This window comes from Oryx dammah, unplaced genomic scaffold (genome assembly GCF_014754425.2).
Source record: "Oryx dammah isolate SB20612 unplaced genomic scaffold, SCBI_Odam_1.1 HiC_scaffold_18, whole genome shotgun sequence".
NCBI classification, from domain to species: domain Eukaryota; kingdom Metazoa; phylum Chordata; class Mammalia; order Artiodactyla; family Bovidae; genus Oryx; species Oryx dammah.
The window spans coordinates 80,656,657-80,671,259 of record NW_024070202.1 but is presented as its reverse complement, the minus strand read 5'-3'; the positions used below and the strand labels follow the sequence as shown (position 1 = coordinate 80,671,259).

At 38.4% G+C, this 14,603-nt stretch overlaps 1 protein-coding gene across 1 annotated transcript in view; it reads left to right on the top strand.

Moving 5' to 3' along the window:
* Nucleotides 1–14,603, top strand: part of SUGCT (succinyl-CoA:glutarate-CoA transferase) — a 776,171-nt gene that overhangs the window by 557,102 nt on the left and 204,466 nt on the right. The gene's annotated exons all lie outside the window — the stretch shown is intronic.

Below are 14,603 nucleotides of genomic sequence, written 5' to 3'. Positions count from 1 at the left end.
CTAAATTGCTTCAGTCTTGTCCGCAATAATGTTTATATAGTTTTCACATAAAGTCTCCTGATTGGAAGAGTTGCTGTGTGTAGTCCTTCAGGCTGAGAAAGGCTCTGCCACATTTAACATGAGTCTGCAGGGTCACTGTCACCTTTCTATCCATCCAGTGGGAGGGATGAGACTGAAGGCATGGAAAAGAAGGATTTGGGGGTCAGGCCTGAAGTGACCTACATCATTCCTGTTACATTTGATTGGCCAGAACTTAGTCATACCTAGTTTATGCTTTCATGAATTCCACAGGCTGGATGTGAGGGGAGGGGAATGGGAAACATAGTCCCAGGTTGGGAAGCTGTTTCTCATTTTGCAATAAGAAAGGAGAGTATGAAACTTGGCTAGACAGCTAATCATTGTCACAGGACAGCATTCACAAATTGAACATGGCACAGGGGTGAAATGGGACACACATGAGTAGACACAGCCAAGTGCTCTCGGTGTGAGCTCCTCCCTGCAGATATTGGATATTTCCTGGGCTTTAGTTTCTAGCAACCACAGGGCCTCCTCATCTTGCTTATCACTGAGTGCACACACCCAGGCCTGAGCCCATCAGCCCTCAAGTCCTCAGTCTCCTTGAGAACTCCCCACTTCCCATGCACCTGCTGCTCTATAACCGTCTCCATCATGTCCCACTTGCCATACCCTGCTCCCTCACTCTCCAGACTCCTCATCATGACCTCTCATCCTTAACTTCCCTACAGCCTCCATCTTTTCTTGTAAAATTTCCTTCACTTTGTTGCTCCAACTATAATCCAATGTGGCTGTCCCCTGAGCACACTGAGCTCTCCAATGAGAACTCTGATTTCTGCCTCCTCCACATATATCAGGGCTAGAAATCCAGGTAGGTATCACTTTTCTCTCTTCTGCTTCTAACTTTTCTTTCCTTGCTCTGCCTTTGACATGCCTGTCATCAGACTTCGATACCCTCATTGTTTCCTGTTGTCATTTGTTGACCTCCTGGCCACTCTTATCTATTGAAGAAGTCAGAATTTGGGTCACTGTCTCAGTCATGACCACTTTCCCTTTTACTTCTAGCAGTTTCTACATCCAAGCAGATAATTCAGACAACACCTAAGGTTCTGTGTCCTTTGACCTCTTTGACTTCCATGATCTTTACAGCTGCCTGTTGGCAACAGTGACATCCTAGAGGTTGTGCCGTTCCAGAAAACTTGATTTCCTGAAACAACCCAGAACGACCGTCATCTCCTGTGTTTCTAACTCACTCACTCAGTTCTGCCTTTATAAGAACTCTTCCATTAAGCAGACACACCTCTGCTGTGTCTCTTTCCAGCTGCTCATCGTGTTACCGTGTTCCTTGTACCTTCACTTCTCTGCCTGCTCTCTGGGGTTCCTCTGCCCAGCAGTATGACATTTTTTGTGACCTTATGTTCTTACTCCTCTCTCATTTTTTGGTAGTCAACTGGTAAAAATCCCAAATGTCTACCTATATCCCACCTGTATCTGTGAAACTGAACATTGCTAGAAAAAAAAAATACATCACTGACTGGACTCACTTCAAATTTATGACCAAAAATCTCAAATGAGCTATAGTCTTGGTTTCTATATATAGATAACAGGGAGATCCTAGTACTTTAAGTGACAAAATGACAATTTCATCATCATGTCCAAAAACTGGCAAATCATTAGCATACCAGTGTATCTCCAGTACTGTAGCAAAGAATCGTGGCCCTATTTCATAAAGACATGGAAGTGATCAATGTTCTTGCTTTTGTTTAGTTAATTTTTATTTAAGGATAATTCTTTTTTAAATAGCATCATTTTACTATTTATGTGATATATAAATATTTTAAATTTTTCTGAAAAAAGGTAATATAAAAGTATTATTTTTAAAGCCATCAACAGAAAATTATTTCTCACCTTTTGGTGTCATGAACTTATAAGTGTTTGGTTACTTAAAGGTCCTCCCTCCAACTAGTCTGTCCTAGGGAAAATCCTCTGTGAGTGGGATGGTTTCTTGTACATGTGTTCTGAAATGAATCCATACCATAACCATGACCAGTGATCCATTTTCAGGATTCTGTCCACCAGCTGGTTGCGCCTCAGGTAGGTGCAAGGCCATTCATCTTGGAATAGGAGGGCTTCAATTCTGCTCAGTCTTAAGCAGAAGAAACATACCAGAAAGATCCTTGCTATTCAAAGTGTAATCCATGGGCCAGCAGGACTGATATCACTTGGAGGTTTGTTAGAAATGCAAATTATCAGTCCCTACCCATTTTGGATTACCATTGTGTCTCACCAAAATTCATACATGAAGTCCTAACCCCCAGAACTTTGGACTGTGACCTTATTTGGAATAGGGTCTTTACAGAAGTAATCAAGTCCAAATGAGGTAATTAAGGTAGATCCTAATATAACTGGTGTCCTCATAAGGGGAGTTATTTGGATCCAGAGAGACATGCATAGAGGGATGATGCCAACTACAAGCCCCAAGTAGAGCAGTCTGGAACAGATCTTACCCTCAGAGACCTTAGAAAGGAACCATCCTTGCCAACACTTTGATTTTTAACTTCTAGATGCCAGAATTTGAATAAAATTTTTTTAAGCCACTCAACTTGCTGTCCTTTGTTATAGTGGCCCTAGCAAACTTGTACTCACTGTAGAGCCATGAATCAGAATCCACATTTTAACAAAATCATCAAGTGATTTTTTATGCATTTAAACTTTGCAAAGATGGAGTTAGAATGTTTTTAAGAGTAAGTAAGGGAAAACCTAACTCAGTCAACAATAAAGAGGATTGATTGCAGTGGTTCTCAGCCTTGAAGGAGTCTTAGAGTCAACTGGGGAGCTTTTAAAAAATACAAACGCCAGGGGCTTAGCTCAGAACACTTACATGGGATGGGTCCCAGGTATCAGTAAGCTTCCCAGAGGAATCTGATGGAAAGCCAAGGATGAGAACTACTGATTTATTGACTCAAGTAACTGAAAATCCTGCATAGTGTGGACCCTGGGTGTGGTGAATCAGAGCTTGGACTTTGAGTCTATGTTCTCCATATGTTTGTTTTGTCCTCTGATGACTTTCTTCAAGGTCACAGAGCTGCTGCTGGCAGCAGCTGTGACTGTACTCTTCCTTAGTTACCTTCAGAGAAGAGGGAGGGTGCTTTGCTTTAGTGACTGGGCCAACGTGTAACATTGCTAGTGAACTGTAGCTAAGGACTGAGAATCACTATGCACTGAAGAGTTTAAACCTGGCTTATGTGCCCATCCTCAAATCATTAACGATGATGATGGCAAAGGGCAACTGAAAATGGCTTAGGCTAAAGGAGGCTAATCTCAGAAGCTAAAGGTGAGTCTATTCCCCTCCAAACTGCTGGGCTTTTACAGAATGGAAGAGGATTATGTGAAATTCATGGACTTAATTCAGTCCATTTTAATGTTCCATGTGGCACTAAATACAGTAAATAGAAAAAAAGAAAGGAAGGAATGAAAGAAGGAAGAAAGGGCAGAAGGAAGGAAGGGTGAAAGAGAGAGAGGGAGGGAGGAAGGGGCTCTGCTAAAACAGAGGAAATAAAGCCAGTTAACACAGAAGGTTTAAATAAGATCCAGAATTTCATAACATAATACTCAAATTGTGCATGTTTCAATTGCTCATCATACCAAGAAGTAGGGATGTATCAAATCAGTAGATGCCCAAACTGAGATGACAGAGTTGCTGGAATTATCTGACAAATATTTTAAAGCAGCCATAATTAAAATGCTTGGACTAGCTATTATTAGGAAATGCTTGAAACAAATGAAAACAATAGAAAGTCTAAGCAAAGAAATGGAAACTCTGAGCAAAGATACAGAAGATACAAAAAAGAATCCAATGGACATTTTGGAACTAAAAATAACTTTTAAAAATAAAACTCAGTAGTTGGATTCAACAACAGAGTGGAGAGGAGAGAGAAAAAAGTCAATAAATATTAAGATGGAATGATAGAAATCACCTCATATGGACAACAAAGAAAGCAGACTGGGAAAAAAAGGAACAGAGCCTCAGGGATTTAACACTCTTGTTATTGGCATCCTGGAAGGACAGAGTAAAAAGGGTGGGGCTGAAAAAGTACTGGAAGAAATAATAACTAAAAACTTCCCAAATTTGAGAAGAGACATAAATATAAGGATTTAAGAAGTTGAGCAGATCTAAAAAAAAAAAAAAGCCCAAAGAATTCCATGCCAAAACACATTATAATTCTGAAAACTCTTGGAAAACTAAAGACATAAAAAAAATCTTTAAAGCAACCATTAAAAATGACACCTTACCTACAGAGAAAAAAAACAATTCAAATGTCAGAATATTTCTCATCAGTTATAGAAGTCAAGAAAGAATTGGCATAATAATTTTCAACTGTCTTCCCAGAACTGCCTATAAATCCTTCTGGAATGAAGGAAAAGAAAGACAGATGAAAAAAACCTAAGAGAATTTGTCACTGACAGAACTACCCTCAAATAATGGCTAAAGGAAATTCTGTAAATAAAAATGAAAGTTGGGGTGGGGAGGGATCTTGGAACATAAGGAAGGAAGACAGAACATGGTAAGTAAAAATATGGGTAAATATACTAGACGTCTCTTGAATTTTCTAAATTATGTTTGAATGTTAAAGTAAAAATTCAGACTGTCTGATATAGTTCTAAATTCATGTAGAGAAACTATTTAAAGCAATGATAAACAAGAATGGATAAAGAGATGCAAAGGGTAGTTAGGTTTTAAACTGGCAAAATGACAATACCTATGGACAGTTAAAAATACTTATAAATAATGTCTAGTGGAACCACTGAGAAGCCTGTGTAAGGAGATGCAGTTCAGAAAAACTACAACTAAGCTATACAAAGAGATGCAATAAAAAGCACTATATCTAAACTAAAATAGAATTTTAAAAAATATATACAACTAACACACAAAGGCAAGAAAAAAGACAAAAACAGGAAACACAAATAAAATAGTAGACTCAAGTCCTAAAATTAAAAAAAAAAAAAGAAAAAACCCTACATTATAGGTTAATTGTTGATAATGAAGTGTTAGTTGCTCAGTTGTGTCCGACTCTTTGCAACCCCATGGACTATATCTGCCAGGCTCCTCTGTCCATGGAATTCTCCAGGCCAAAATACTGGAGTGGGTTTCTATTTCTTTCTCCAGGGGATCTTCCTGACCCAGGGATTGAACCTGGGTCTCCTGCATTGCAGTCAAATTCTTTACCAACTGAGTCACCAGAGCAGCCCGGGTAAATGGTTAAAATAAACCAATTAAAAAATAAAGATTAGCAGAGTAGATTAAAAATATGACTATGAGAAACTCACTTCAAATATAATAAAAGTGGTAGATTGAAATTTAAAAGATGGAAAAAGGTATTTTGAAAACATTAATCAAAAGATGGCAAGAGTGACTATATTAACATACAAATAAAGTCAACTTCAGAGCAAAATGAATTGTCAGGGCAGATAGGGTATTATATTATAATGAGAAAAGGGTATATACATTAAGAAGAGATAGAAAATTTTAAGTGGGTAATTTAAAATTACCCTACAGTCGGAGATCCCAGCACTCCTTTCTTAGTAACCAGTAAAACAACTGGACAGAAAATCTGCAAGGAAATAGAAAAACTCAATAGCACCATCACCAGGAGGATGTAGCTGACCTCCAACAATAGCAGAATATGTATTTTTCCCAAGTGCTCACAGAACATATACCAAAATAAACTACTCCCTGGACCACAAGGTAAACCTTAACAAATTTAAAAGAATTGAAATCATAGAATGTACCCTCTGACCACAATGGAGTTAAACTAGAAATCAACAGCAGGAAAAAAATAAACTCTCAAATCTGGAAGGCTAAACAACACACTTGTAAATAAGTAAATTATCCATGGATAAATGAGGAAATCTCAAGAAAGGTAAAAAACAAAAAACTGAATACAATGAAAATTAAAATGCAGTATATCAAGATTTGCAGGATGAAGCTAAAGCATCACCTAGAGGGAAATTTTTAGCACCAAATGCAAACATCAGAAAGCATGAAAGTCTTTCAACAATAAGCTAAGCTCCCAACTCAAGCAGCTAGGAAAAAGCAAAATAAAAACAGATGCAAAAGGAAGGAATTAATAAAGATAAGAAAAGAAATCAATAAAATTAAAAATAGAAAAGTCAATAGAGAAAAACAATTGAAACAAAGAGCTGGCTCTTTATTCTTTAAAAGAACTGCATTTTTATTATTTATTTATTTGTTAATTTGGCTGTCCTGGGTCTTCGATGCTTGTTTGGCTTCTCTCTAGTTGCAGTGGGTGGGGGCTATTCTCTAGTTATGGTGTGCAGTCTTCTCATTCTATGGCTTCTCTCGTTGTGGAGCACAGGCTGTAGGGTGCACAGGCTCCAGAAGTTGTGGTGCGTGGGTTCAGCTGTTGCAGTTACCAGGCTCTAGAGTATGGGCTTGATCGCTCCACAGCATACAGGATCCTCCTGGTCCAAGGATGGAATCCATGTCTCCTGCATTGGCAGGCAGATTCTTTACCAGTGAGCCACCAGGGAAGCCCAAGAACTGGTTCTTTAAGAGATTAATAAAATTGGCAAATCTCTATAAAACAAAAATGAAAGAAGTAATAAATGAGAAATAAAAATTGGCAGGCATAAGAGCTCATGAAACATATTTCACTTTTTGTTCTATAATAAAATAACAAATGTTAGAAAAATAATAGTAACCATTTATCAATCCTATACTAAGTTTTAAAGCACATTATATGTGTTCTTTTATTCAATCTTCACAGCTGTTTAAATTTTAACAGTCCTTTTGCCAAATGAGAAAACAGGATGCTGACAAAATAAGCCCAGCATCGTGCCACTGCAGACTTTGCTCACGTCATTGTGCCCTAATGCCTTCTAATGTTTCCGTTACGTTAAATCTGTAGTATGGATACTTCTCACTGTTGTCTCCTTCTCTGATGTGACTGGACTCCACCTCCTCACCGGTCTCTCTGGCTCTCCTCCAATCTGACTGCAGCCACAGATGTCTTTCTCAAGTCTATACTTGTTCATATTTACACATTGTCACGTCAAGAAATTAAGTAAAAATTCCTTGACAGGACACGCCTGCATTCCTGAATTCACTCACCTTTTCCTTGCACCTTGGCCTCTACTCTCAGCATTGCTCCCTGTTTTGACACCTCTTTTTTTTAAATCTTGTTTTACTGTACATTCAATGTCCTATCCATATTGGATTTCTCCCACTTACCTATGCTTTGTCAGGGCCAGATTTTTGCAGCCAGTGCCCCAGTCTGCCTGGAGCACTTTTTCTGACTCTTCTGGTCTGAACTCTCACTGACTTTTAATCTTAGACATCACTTCTGAAACAACTTTGTGCTTCTATAAATTTCAGTCCTCATTGGTTTGTGTCTCTCTTGGCTTGAACGTATTATATAAATCATGTTCACCACTGTGCTTCCAATTGTTCAGGAAAAGTTCAAGTCATTCATTCTTAAAAAAGGCTTGTGTATTCCTATATCCCTATGTATAAAATAGATAACTAATGAGAACCTGGATCATGGAAAAAGCAAGAGAGTTCCAGAAAAGCGTCTGTTTCTGCTTTATTGACTATGCCAAAGCTTTTGACTGTGTGGATCACAAGAAACTGTGGAAAATTCTGAAAGAGATGGGAATCCCAGACCACCTGACCTGCCTCTTGAGAAATCTGTATGCAGGTCAGGAAGCAACAGTTAGAACTGGACATGGAACAACATACTGGTTTCAAATAGGAAAAGGAGTATGTCAAGGCTGTATATTGTCACCCTGCTTATTTAACTTCTGTGCAGAGTACATCATGAGAAACGCTGGACTGGAAGAAACACAAGCTGGAATCAAGATTGCTGGGAGAAATATCAATAACCTCAGATATGCAGATGACACCACCCTTATGGCAGAAAGTGAAGAGGAACTCAAAAGTCTCTTGATGAAAGTGAAAGAGGAGAGTGAAAAAGTTGGCTTAAAGCTCAACATTCAGAAAACGAAGATCATGGCATCTGGTCCCATCACTCCATGGGAAATGGATGGGGAAACAGTGGAAACAGTGTCAGACTTTATTTTGGGGGCTCCAGAATCACTGCAGATGGTGATTGCAGCCATGAAATTAAAAGATGCTTACTCCTTGGAAGAAAAGTTATGACCAACCTAGATAGCATATTCAAAAGCAAAGACATTACTTTGCCAACGAAGGTTGGTCTAGTCAAGGCTATGGTTTTTCCTGTGGTCATGTATGGATGTGAGAGTTGGACTGTGAAGAAGGCTGAGCACCGAAGAATTGATGCTTTTGAACTGTGGTGTTGGAGAAGACTCTTGAGAGTCCCTTGGACTGCAAGGAGATCCAACCAGTCCATTCTGAAGGAGATCAGCCCTGGGATTTCTTTGGAAAGAATGATGCTAAAGCTGAAACTCCAGTACTTTGGCCACCTCATGCAAAGAGTTGACTCATTGGAAAAGACTGTGATGCTGGGAGGGATTGGGGGCAGGAGGAGAAGGGGACAACAGAGGATGAGATGGCTGGATGGCATCAGTGACTTGATGGACGTGAGTCTGAGTGAACTCCGGGAGCTGGTGATGGACCGGGAGGCCTGGTGTGCTGTGATTCATGGGGTCGCAAAGAGTCGGACACAACTGAGCGACTGAACTGAACTGAATGAGAACCTACTGTGTAGCACATGAAACTCTACTCTGGTCTATGGTGACCTAAATGGGAAGGAAATTGAAAAAAGAGGGGACATATTTATACAAGTAGCTAATTCACTTTGCTATACAGTAGACACTAGCACAACATTGTAAATCAACTATGTGCTGCGCTAAGTTGCTTCAGTCATGCCTGACTCTTTGAGACACTATGGACTGTAGCCCACCAGACAGCTCTATCCATGAGATTCTCCAGGCAAGAATACTGGAATGGGTTGCCAAGTCCTCCTCCAGGGGATCTTCCCAAATCAAGGGGTCAAAACCATGTCTCTTGCATCTTGTGCCTTATCAGGCAGATACTTTACCCCTGTGCCACCTGGGAAGCCCACACTGTGTGCTACCCACATGTATAATTATAGACAACATTCTACTAGTGTCATGGATATAGCAAAGAACTGAGGTGCCTGGCCTAACTAAACTTGCATGTTTAACTACTCATTCTCCATGAAAATACACCAAATTTTCAACACATGAGAATGCATGTGTATGTAGTCAATGTGTATTTTATACATATGTTATGAAACATTGTAATGATACAAGAGAATATTCTATATATAACTATATAATTAAATATAATTATTGAACAGAATGTATTCCCTTTCAATTTTATAGTTGTGCCAGCCTAATTCATGTCCTCTATCACCTTCCTTAACTCTGAGTAAACCAGGTTCAGTCAAAATTTATTTTCTTAATATTTAGCATCCCATCTCTATTCTCTACTCTGTGGGTGAGAGACCATCTTTTCATTGTCTAATAAGTCATTGATATGATTTTCTATCTGTCTTACTATCACCAATACAGATTCTAATACCGTTCAGTATTTTGAAGACCATCCCTATATCAACTGCCTTCCCCTCAAAAAAAATTAACCTGGATCTCCCTTAATCTGTTTTTAAACTAGTCATTAAAAAAAAATTTCCTTGTTTATTTTTAAGTTTGATTTTTAATTTCCCATTGGAAAAAGCTATTCTCTTTCAGAAGTTAAAGCATGTCCACAGAGGCCACAATTTTGGGTCTCCATCCAACTTCTTCTGTGGTTGATGGACATTTCTGTGGCTGTCCAGTGATTCACTGTTACCTTTGATTTTCATAACTGTTTGTCTTTTCTTATATCCTCATGAGAAGGCAATGGCACCCCACTCCAGTACTCTTGCCTGGAAAATCCCATGGACGGAGGAGCCTGGTGGACTACAGTCCATGGGGTCGCTAAGAGTCAGACACGACTAAGCGACTTCACTTTCACTTTTCACTTTCATGCCTTGGAGAAGGAAATGGCAACCCATTCCAGTGTTCTTGCCTGGAGAATCCCAGGGATGGGGGAGCCTGGTGGGCTGCTGTCTATGGGGTCGCACAGAGTCAGATATGACTGAAGTGACTTAGCAGCAGCAGCAGCATGAGTATTTGAGTTAGGAAGGTCACATCATGAAATGTGAATATGACGCTAGTTTGAACCAAAAGGCCCTGTCTGTCCTTCAAAGCACTTCTCCTTCTGCCTTAGTTCACACTGTGCTGTGTGGCTTAGTCACTCCGTTGAGTCCGGCTCTTTGTGAGTCCATGGACTAGAGCCTCAGGCTCCTCTGTCCCTGGGGATTCTCCAGGCAAGAATACTGGAGTGGGTTGCTACACCCTCCTCCAGGGGACCTTCTCAACCCAAGGATCAAACCCAGGTCTCCTGCATTGCAGGCAGATGCTTTACCATCTGAGCCACGAGTGAAGTGCAGGAATACTGCAGTGGGTAGCCGATCCCTTCTTGAGGGGAACTTTCAGACCCAGGAATTGAACTGGGGTCTCTTGCTTTGCAGGCAGATTCTTTACCAGCTGAGGTACTCAGGAAGCCCTAAGTGGCACTAAGCAGCTGTAATTCTTGGAAGAGAAGTGACAGATTAAGCAATAGGGAGCTTGCTGGACAAGGTAAATGAAGTTTCCACAGATTATCTCTTGTGGTCAGAGTTTCCATTTCATGCAGTCACTCCTAATAGAAAATATACTCCTAGGAAGAAATAGCATTTAGCACTTTAGTAACAAATCGGTTATTTCAAAAAGAGAAAGAACAGACTCACATTTTAGCCTTTTACATTTCTTCCCTTGATAGTATAGTTTAATTTTAAACTACACTTCCTTTCCAAATTGATTTTGGTAGAACTTTTGAATGTTTAAAATCTGTGACTGATTTTCATTGTTGTTACTGTTGCGGTTGTTTATTGTTTTAAGTGACCTTGGCAGGAAATGAGTTTGGGAAGCAGAAGAGATACCTAGAAAGATATGTATAGTATCGTCTAAGGTAGCAAAAACTCCTTGCAAATTTGAAAGAGGAATTACTTATCTCCAATAGGATTAATAAAATCACAATGCATACAATTTTTGACATTGAATCATAAAATTTGCTCCAAATCACAGGTATTTTGTTTCAAAGACTACCTATTGTTACTAATATTGCAATGAATCTGTGTTTTAAAATATCTAATTGGAATAACTGTTTTCAGTTATTTTGAATATATACCCAGAAGTGGGATTGCTGGATAATATTCTATTTTTAATATTTTAAGGCACTGCCATACTCTTTTCCATAACTGTTACACCATTTTACATTCCCACCAACAGTGCATGAGGGATCTAATTTATTCAGATTCTTACTAAAACTAGCTATTTAATTTTTTTTAATAATAGCCATTCTACTGGATATGAGATAATACCTGATTGTGGGTTTGATTTGCATTTCCCAACTTATTAGTTGGCAAAGTAATGTCTCTGCTTTTGAATATGCTATCTGGGTTGGTCATAACTTTCCTTCAAAGGAGTAAGCGTCTTTTAATTTCATGGCTGCAGTCACCATCTGCAGTGATTTTGGAGCCCCCCAAAATAAAGTCTGACACTGTTTCCACTGTTTCCCCATCTATTTGCCATGAAGTGATGGGACCAGATGCCATGATCTTAGTTTTCTGAATGTTGAGCTTTAAGCCAACTTTTTCACTCTCCTCTTTCAACAAAGGTCCGTCTATTCAAGGCTATGGTTTTTCCAGTAGTCATGTATGGATGTGAGAGTTGGACTGTGAAGAAAGCTGAGCGCCAAAGAATTGATGCTTTTGAACTGTGGTGTTGGAGAAGACTCTTGAGAGTCCCTTGGACTGCAAGGAGATCCAACCAGTCCATTCTAAAGGAGATCAGTCCTGGGTGTTCTTTGGAAGAACTGATGCAAAGAGTTGACTCATTGGAAAAGACTCTGATGCTGGGAGGGATTGGGGGCAGGAGGAGAAGGGGACGACAGAGGATGAGATGGCTGGATGGCATCACCGACCCCATGCACATGAGTTTGTGTGAACTCCGGGTGTTGGTGATAGACAGGGAGGCGTGGCGTGCTGCAGCTCATGGGGTCGCAAAGAGTCGGACATGACTGAGCAACTGAACTGAACTGAACTGATTAGTGATGTTGAGCATCTTTCATATGAGTGTTGACATCTTTTTGTCTTCTTTGGAGAAATGTCTTTTCAAGTCTCTTGTCTATTATTTGGTTATTGAGTTATTCAAATTTTGGTTTTTGTGTTGTAGGAGCTAAATTTTTCCATGTTATTTGCATATCACCTTAGATGAAATATTTATTCATGTCTTTTGCCCATATTCTAATAAGATTTCTTTTACTATGGTATGGAGGGGTATGGTATGTTGTTGTTGTTGTTTGCTTGTTAGTAGGAATACTAGTCCTTTGTCAGTTATGTGAATTTCAAACATTTTCTCCCATCCTATAGCCTATTTTTTACACTTTTTAACATGGGTACTTTGCAAAGTTCCTAATTTTGATGCTTTCTAAAAGTCTTATAGTTTTATATTTTACATTTAAATCTATGAAACATTCTGAGTTAAATTGCTGTATAAGGTAGGTGTATTTTATTTGCTTTGTGTATTTGCCTATGGATGTCCAATTTCTCCAGAACCATTTGCTGAAAAGGCCCATCTTCCTTCTATGAAGTGATTTTGTACCTTCATCAAAAATTAATTGGGCATATTTGTGGGGGTCTATTTCTGGATTCTTTCTTCTGTTCCATTGATGTATGTTGTCCCTCTTCCGATTTCACACAGCCTTGATTACTGTAAGCCATATAAGTCTTGAAACTGAGTAGACTAATTCCCTCACTGTATTATTCTTTTTCAAAACTGCTTTAGCTAGTCTGTACCTTTCAACTTAAAATTTATTTTTTTTTATTTTTTTATGGTTATTTTTTTATTTTGTTTTTTTTTTTATTTCAACTTTATGTTTACTCTATAAAATATAACAGTTTTATACAGTTTGCCCTATAAAATATAGCAGTTTTATACAGTTTATAAAATATAACAGTTTTGAACTGTGGTGTTGGGGAAGTCTTTTTTTTTTTTCTTTAGTAAAAAATAAAATTTTTTTTTTACATGATATTATACATGTTTCAATGCCATTCTCCCAAATCATCTCACCCTCTCCCTCTCCCTCTGAGTCCAAAAGTCCGCTGTACACATCTGTGTCTTTTTTGCTGTCCTGCATACAGGGTCATCATTGCCATCTTTCTAAATTCCATATATATGTGTTAGTATACTGCATTGGTGTTTTTCTTTCTGGCTTACTTCACTCTGTATAATCGGCTCCAGTTTCATCCATCTCATCAGAACTGATTCAAATGGATTCTTTTTAACGGCTGAGTAATACTCCATTGTGTATTTAGAAGTTTGTCTCTATCTTGCTGGGATTTTGATAAGAATTGCATTAAGCCTATTCAGTCATCCTCAATATCTGTGAGGGATTTGTTTTAGGACCCCTTGCAGACATCAAAATCCAAGGATGTTTGAATCCCTTTTATAAAATGGCACAGTACAACTGGCCCTCCATATCCATGGCTGTGGAACCCACAAATACAAACGGTCGACTTTATATCAATATTGAGAGAAGTGACATCTTTTCTATGTTGAGTCTTCCAGTCCGTGGACATGATGTGTCTCTCCATCTAGTTAAATCTTCTTTGAAATCCTTCATTAGCGATTTGTAGTTTTAGCATACAAGTTCTATACATGCTTTGTTAGAGTTACACTTAAGTATTGCATTTTTATCTTTGAGAAGTTGAAAATGGTACCATATTTTAAATTTTGGTATCAAAATGTTCATTGTCAGTATATAGACATACAATTGATTTTGGTGTAGTTAACTGCCCTTATTTGGGTAACTGAAGGCAGAGAACACTTTGGCATAGGAAGTAGAAGATAACCAGCTAATATAATAACAATAGCATTGAAAAATTTATGATAAAAACCCCAAAAGTCAAGATAGAGTCTTAAGTCCAAGCTCAAACCCATCATGAATTAAAATTTAATTTTTCCCTCCTTTTTCCAAGTCTCATTTGCCGCTCTGTGATTGATTCCTTCTTACGCATGACAGTATTCTCCCATGTTGGGGATTTCATAGCAGTCTAGACAATGCCTTAACTTAAAGCCACTTAGCATTTTGTGCCATTATAGAAAGATATATTATTTCATTTTTAAGCCAGTATTGCTAATATGTGCCCCTCCATCCTAAATTAAAGGGTTAGTAAAATGAAAATGTAATGTCACATTTTGGACCTTTCGGCTTTTTAAGGAGTAAGTCCACATGAGCTCATGTCTTAATCTTCATGGAAAGTTTATTTTTACAGAGAAATGCAATCGTTTTCTTAGGACAAAATAGAGAGGAAGGATTTACTGTCAAAATAACCTAAATAAATAGAGCTAATTTTTTTAGGTTTGATAATAGATGGATTTGGTTCTTTAAAAAATTAGAGTCAGCTGTTTAACACCTGCAAAAGATTCAGGATGTATTATGTTCAAAAAGTGTTAACTTTTTAAAAGGGAGAAAGATC